This window comes from Eutrema salsugineum, unplaced genomic scaffold (assembly GCF_000478725.1).
Source record: "Eutrema salsugineum unplaced genomic scaffold, Eutsalg1_0 scaffold_21, whole genome shotgun sequence".
NCBI lineage: Eukaryota > Viridiplantae > Streptophyta > Magnoliopsida > Brassicales > Brassicaceae > Eutrema > Eutrema salsugineum.
This window is the reverse complement of record NW_006256821.1, coordinates 1,328,219-1,336,047: the sequence shown is the minus strand read 5'-3', so window position 1 is coordinate 1,336,047 and position 7,829 is coordinate 1,328,219.

Below are 7,829 nucleotides of genomic sequence, written 5' to 3'. Positions count from 1 at the left end.
CTTGTCATCTGGGAATTCGTTGAGCTGTGTTGCAATGTGAGGTTGCAGATGGTATTGCCCTTTTGAGATATGCATGCCAAGAAAATCTATCTCTGTCTCTCCAATGGCCATCTTTTTCTCGGAGAGCATGATGCCATACTGTTGTACGATCTTGTGAAATTTCTGTAGTCGTCGGGTATGGGAGTCGATATCCGGAGAGAACAAAAGGATATCATCGATGTATACCAGTACATTTGGAAGTATTGGGTCAAATATCTTTGTCATTGCCTTTTGAAATAGTGATGGGTCACCCTTTAATCCAAATGGCATAATCTTCCATTGGAAATGACGGTCTGGAATGCAAAAACCTGTTTTAGGTCTATCCTCCGGTTTGATTCCCAATTGCCATAATCCTGCTTTTAAGTCGAATTTTGAGAAGAATTGTGCTTGTGGGAGCCTTTGGAATAAGACTTCTCGCTTCGGTAATGGAAACTTGTCATCAGCAAGGAAGTGATTGAGTGGCTGGTAATTGATGACTAACCTCAATTTTACTCGGACTTGTTCTGCCCTTTTGTTGACGTAGAAAGCCTCGCATGTCCATGGTTTGAAGTTGTTTTTTTGATGAGACCTTCCTTTTGGAGTAGGTTTACTTCTTCAAAGGCCAGAGTATAATGATCTGGATTCATCCCTGGATGACTAGCCTTTGTGGGATTGATATCTTCATTTTTCTTGAATGGCAAGGATATGAAGAAGTCTGGATTTTTCCATAGGGGTGAAGAACATTTGGTGAGGAATTCTGAGTGAGAACTGGCACAAGAGGTCTTGGTAATTTCTTCTTTGATGGGGTTCAGGAGTTCCATGGGGTAAAAGTGGGAAATGGTTGTCCATGGTAACAGGTGGTTTTTGTGTTTAGATTGAACCATATATCCTCGGAATAATTGGATATGGATGGGCTTACTGATGAGGGAGATGTGGAATATCTGCCCGTTGGCTGCTTTGAAGGCCACTGAACACCGATCCCAATGGGTTGATGGGAGTATATCTTGTTTAATGATTGAAGATGCAGCTCCCTGGATATCACCGGTATAGGCTTATCATATTTGGTAGGGAAGATGTAGATCTTGGCATTTGGAGCTGGTTGGGATATATACGCCAAATCTGCTTCTTTTGACTCTGCAACCTTGCATGAGTCTAGGGTGTAGAGATCAAAAAGCATGAATTGTTCGCCAGCATCCTCTTCTTCTTCGGTTTCATAATCTTCTGAGAATTCATCATCATGCTCAATTCCTATTGCAAGGACTGTATCATCAGTTGGTTCATCATCGAGAGAGAAGATAGACTCGATGTCTATGTCGTCAATGTCTTCTACGTAGGCTAGATATCCAAGGAGATTATCCCTCTTCTCCTTATTTGGACACTGTATTGCATAATGTCCTTTCTTTTTGCAGATGTAGCATTTGTCAGATTTCTTGTAGCCGCTTTATTTCTTTCTCCTGAAGAATTTCCATTTCTTTCAACCAGATAGCTTGGGATACCTCTTTTGCCATTTGTTTCTGGATTTTTTCTCATGTTTATAGCTCGTAGAACATCCACACCTTTTTGTTTTGCATTTGATGGAGAGTTCTGGACGGTCACATGCTCTTCCAAGTAGTTTTCCTTGTTCTTGCAGCTGTTTGAAGAACTTTTGGTGGTTTCTCCAGATCTTTTCTTTTGAAAGAGCAGCATCTCATGCTCATGTATTCATCCCTTGCTATGATTGTATAGTGATCCCATGTGCCAAGAAATTATTTGTGGATATGTCCAATCACAGTATCCACTGATTAACATTGTCGGATCTGTAGCTGTCTGTAATCTCCAAGGCTGATCCACCACTGTCTGAGACGACCATGGAATTTGGAGATCCGCTTGTCTATTACTGTAGGGAGAGTAGCTCCTGGGTTGAGCAGTTGTTCGGTGAGCCATGCATGCATCTCGTATATTTTGTCTCTCCATTTTGATGGGGGAACATTGTCGAAAGAGAAACCACTGTGTGAGTCAGTGTGGCTTCTTGGATTCCAGTCTGGTGGAGTTTGAGGCCTCTGGGTTCTCTTCTGTCTTCAGATATGTTTCCGCCATCACTTTCCATATTTTCTTCTTCTACTGTTGGTTCGGCCATCATGAGGTTTGGGATTAGGAACTCCTCATCAGGACTCTCTTGTAGCGGCATCAGGCTTTTCACAGAACGTTGTTGCATTGGTGGTTTTAATCGCTCCGCCACTTGTTCAAGAAATGTAGAGATTGGATTTTTGGCGTGTTCCACCATAACCTGTGCTTCACTCTTTTCAGGTGAAGTGGTCTTCGTGTTTTCTGGCGCAGAAATCTTCGGAGTTTCTTTAGGAACAGTTGGGTGTTTCTTTTTTGCAGGACGATGCTCTTTGATTCTTGTTGGTAGGAAGGAGGATGATCCAAAGATACTTGGGTCATGGGAAAAGGAGAGAGGTTGTGTTTGAGTCATGGCTGGTGGAGAATATATAGGATAGGGTGTGAAGAGATCATATGGCATTGGGGTCAGTGTTTTGGGCTGGTTTTGTAATGATTGTAGTTGGGCTTTAAGGGATCATTTTGAGCTAATTAGAGTTTTGCACTTTTGGAGTGTTTACAGATCATTTGGAGCTAATTGGGAGCAATTGGGACAAAAGCCATGGAGAGACCATCACCTTATGTGCATCAGACTCGGACAAGTGTTATGGAGCCGACGATCCCTCAACTTGATCACATGAGAAGGAGGATTTTCACCAGGATTCAGCCTCCAAAGTCTTCATAAAGAATCAAGAGCGTCGAGTCTAGTTTCCAGAACACTTTAGATCTTCCTATTTAGTTTTGAGCTGAAAGTTACGGCGATAAGAAGCAATACATGTCTCGGAGCGGATAAAGGACCAAAGCAACACGCATCAAAGAACCGGTGGAACGGAGCCCTTGCCGACATCACCTGAACCCAAACCCTTCACCAACGTTGGAGATGATCGAGTCACGGTCCCAGAACAGGTCGAATTATTGGATTTGGAGTCGTGATCTGAGAGTTAAGCTCACCGGAAGACGCACCTGTCTCGCTACAGTTTCAAGACCGATTCGATGAGTCACAAAGATAGCGTGGGAATATGCCTTTCCAGTCTGATTAAGTTCCCCGGATTTTCATCAAGATTCAAGTTCTTCGACTTCGCTTTCCAGAACATCTTAGATCATCCAGTTTGGTGATATGTACTGAAAGATAACGTCTCCGGAGTGAACACTGGTCCAAGAGCTCCCTTTTGATCGTTTCCATGCGACGCAAAGATTAGCCGCCCAGGGAACCTTCCGCTTCGCAAGCTCTAAAGGTTTCTTCACCAAAGTTCTAGATATTTGAGTGATTTTTCCAGTGAAGTTTGAATAATGCCATTTGGATCCATATCCTGGAAGTTACTCTCCCCTGAATGCAAGTGGTCCGAGAAGGCTTAGGTTGTGCGATACAGTACTGCGACTTGATTAACTCGCACCCATGAATGTTCAACACTCTGGAAACAAGTTGAGACTTTAGAAATGAGTGTAAGGAGACTCTGAGCAAGGTAGAGACTTCCAGAAAATTTGAATAAGTCCGCAATGCTGTGCGAGATAACCTGCGAGGTTGACATGAAGTGGAACCATGTAGGACATGTGTTTGCAAGTTACACCGACTTGGGCATGCGACTTGGGCAAGGAAGTGACCATCTCGCACATATACATTCTGGAGTGTGCGACCTAGTCTTGCGAGTGGGGAAGGAGCTGAACTGAGCCGCACAAGAACATGCAAGATGAAGTGCTAGATGGATGTGCGGCTGAGAAAGGACTTGACCATCTAGGAGTCATGAGCTCCTTTTGGTGTGAGATGGGTGTGCGGGTCTGCCATGGACGTGACCATCTCGCACACCAGCCACCAGACCCAACTGAGCCAAGTCAGTACCCAGTTAGCTCTGGGCTGACCCGGTCCAAGACCCTTAGTAAGAAAAACCCTAAATCTTATCTTCTCTCTTAGTTTCTCTCTTGTTTTCTTTCCTTTTCACTGTAAAAACGAGTTTGATCAAGAGATATCTAGCAGATTTAATCATCTTAAAGCTGTTTCTTATCATTTCTTCATCTCATCTTAACTTCTAGTTATGATCAACATCACCTCTTGCAAAGGAAATGGTGTGTTCATCATGATTAGTGAGTAGTCTTTTTTTAAGCTTCTAGGTGTGTAGATTAGGGTGCTTAGATGTAGATTAATGATTGTTTAAGCTTAGATTATTTTCTCCTTTCCTTAGTTAGCTTCTCCTAGCTTCTCATAAGTCAGTCAACTTGGTTAGAGATGTGAATCATGTGTTTCATACACATTTCAAGGGGAAGACATCAGGGTTTACCAAAAAGGTTGCCAAAAAGGTTGTACGACAAGGTTACCAAAAAGGTTGTACCTAGTACAAGAATCACCCCACCCAGAACTTTCACTCTCACATCAATAACCAACAAGGTTTTGTCCCTCCACAACAGCAAAGCCTCCAACAGAACTCAGGGAATAAGGATCAGGAAGTACATAACCTGCTGCAGCAAATCCTCCAAGGTCAAGCAAATGGTGCCATGGACTTCAACAAGAAAATGGCTGAGATTAACAACACGGTGGACTGCACTTATTCTGATATTCTAACTCAACTTTCAACCTTGGCTTCCAAAGTCAAGACTCTAGAGAGCAACAAGGGCCACTGCAATTCTCAAGCTCAAAGATTTTTACCAGGGACATCAGTTGCACATCAAACAGAATACTGCAATGCAATAATCTCAAATGCTGAGAATCATGCTGCTGTCCAAGAAATTGAGGATCTTCTCCATGGCAATGTCTCAAGTGCAAAGTGCCTGACACAAGATGATGAGGACGCCATCATAGAGGAGTTTGACTTCCTGTTCTGTGATCTCAATGAGGAGATTGAGAAAGAAGGTGGGGAGGCAGCTTGTTTTGATATGAGAAAGAATGATTCTGAGATTACTGAAAGAAAGGATCAGAGAATGGTTCAAGGAAGGACATCTGATGGAGTCTCTAGCACTGGTTCAACAAGGGTGAAACCCAAATCAATTCCCAAGCTAGGTAATCTAGGAAAGTACTTCTGCATCTCATGCTCTCTTGGAAGTTTGAAAGTGGACAATGCTTTATGTGATTCTGGATCAAGCATCAGTGTAATGTCTTTAGACATGGTGGAGAGACTAGGGATCAAGAGTCTTAAGCATCACCCCATGTCAATTACATTTGGAGATTCATCCTCAAAGAAGCCATATGGAATCCTTGAAGACTACCCATTAAAGATTGGTGAATGCACAGTTCCAACTGATTTTGTAGTCATGAAGATGAAAAAGACCAAAGAGCTTCCTCTTCTGCTTGGAACTCCATTTCTGAACACCACAGGAGCAAGGATGGACTTTGATACTCAAAGAGTGGTGCTTACTAAGGTAGATGATGAAGTATCTTATCCCCTTAAACCTCCTCTTGCTGGATTTTGTGGGGTTATATCTGATGATTATGATCAGTTGAAACACTATGAGATGAAGTATGTGGGGAGAATTGGAACTATAGAAGCTCAACCCCATGCATCTGTTGTGAAGAAGAAAGAATCCTTAGTAAGACCTGATCTTGAGTTTGAAGGAGATTTCTTTAGTGATGATGAAGCTTGCTTGGAATTTTTTTCTCCTACACCAAGTGAGAAGGAGGTCAGCAGCAACAAAATCAGTGGTTCAGGGTCTCAAGACAAGAACCCAACAAGCACCAAATCATTCACTCTTTGGTCCTCTTCTCAAGTCTTAACTCTCACTCCATGGAAGTTTGATGGTGGAGCTGTGGAATACAAGGTTAAAGACATTGGAGGATCAAAACCTTTTGCAAAAGTCAGGGCAATCCTCACACAAGAGCTCATAGAAAAAGGGTCATCTGGTGTTCAAGAGTTGATGAACAGGAACCTAATGCTTGAATTCATGGACAAGACAAGGAGCATCAAAGCTCCTCCTCTCCCTCACTAAGAAAAGAGTATGAAAAGTCAAACTTAGTGACTTAAAACAAAGTGCTCTTGGGAGACACCCCAAGCTTATCCTTGTACATAAGTTTTTTTAATTTTTTCTCTTCTTTTTCATGTTTTAGGATATTTTGATGGGTTTTGTGAAGTGTTTTCAGGTCTAAGGTAACTTAGGGATGCTGTGGTCCAATGACAAAGTGAAAAGGAGTCTGAGAACAAGCTGAGGAAGGACTTAAGGAATGAAAACTGGTGAGCCGCCTGGTGTGCTACTTGGGTGTGCGAGTTGGACAAGGTCAGGTCCCATCTAGCACACCTGTTCGCAAATCACACCTACATGGGTGTGCTAGTCAGTTCTCCCCTGATCCAAGTAGCACACCTGTTCGCAAATCACACCTACATGGGTATGCGGGTTGGTGTCTTCTAGGGCCATGTAGCAGCAACAAAGAAGGCCAGAACTTTCAAGAAGCTTTATGTGCGACTTGGGTGTGCGAGATAGGAAGGAGAGCAGCCCATGTCGCACAACTGCAAAACACAAAACTTTATGTGCGACTTGGGTGTGCGAGTTGGTCCAAGACAAGTTCATGCCGCACCAGGGTGTTCAGGCCAAGCCAAACCCATCTCCAGTGATGTCTGGCCTCATCTAGTGCAGATACGCACTCCCCTTTTGCATAAGAACCACACCAGGTATCACTCCAAACACTTCTAAATGAGCATTTAGCTTTTTTCTTTATCTTTTGCATTTCATGTTTGATTTTTCCTCTTCCTCATGCTTTTATAACACAAGGGACTGTGTTATTTAAGTTTGGGGGAGAGGCTTTGTCTTTACTAATCATGTTTTCTATGTTCTTATTTTCTCTTTTGCCTTTTTGAGTCTCATTTGATCATGCATAGCATTTAGTGCATATAAAAAAAAAACCAAAAAATTGAAATATTTGAAAATTTTAACACAAAAAAAAAATGTTCAAGTAGCTGCATTCACATTTTAGGATTGAGTCTAGCTTGCATCATATAGGTTGCATCTTGCTGGGAGTGATGATAGTTTTTTCTTGAGAGTACGTCACTTTGAGAATTTGGACCGAATATGCTTGTGAAATGATTTCTGTGCTTGCAAAGCTTGAAATGATCTGAGAATCAAGTTTGAATTGAACTCAACTCCAATAAGTAAAAACCTTGAACTTGACTTGAAACTATCATTTGGTGCATTGTATGAATAAGCTTGTGGATACCAATATACATAGTTGAGCTAGAATCCTGTTATTACCATCCTATTCCTTAGCTCAAATAGCTGAATCTGCATAATAGATCAGTTTTCCTCACCCTGAACCAATCCTTCTTTCAAGCCAAATGTTTGTGTGTGATTGAGAGGACACCTTGGACCAAACTTAGCAGAAAGTGTTAGGTTTAGGGCGACAAGGGCAAGTCTCATTGAGTGGTAAGTTCCATCATCAAGGAACTGAGAGATTTGGAGAGAACTAAGTGTGGGGGAATACTTGTTGGTGAGTGGAAAAAGGATAGATGAGTGGAAACAAAAGGAAAGTGGTGAGAACTAGGGGATAGAAAAAGAAAAGAAATCAGTCTTGCAAGTTTTGAGTCAAAGAAAGTGAACTATAGTGTTTTGGAAAGAAAGAGTCTAGCCTCTAAGTGAAAGAAAAAGAAAAAAAGCCAAAGAGCTCAAATGTTCTAAAAAAGAAAGAAAAAGAGGCTAGAGGTTACAAAAGAAAGTGAAAAAGAGCTGTGTAAAGTTTGAACTACAAGACTTGTGTATGAAAAGGAAAAGAGAATCCCCTAGTGAGAGAAGAATGAGTGTGAAAAGTAAGCAAGTGAGGA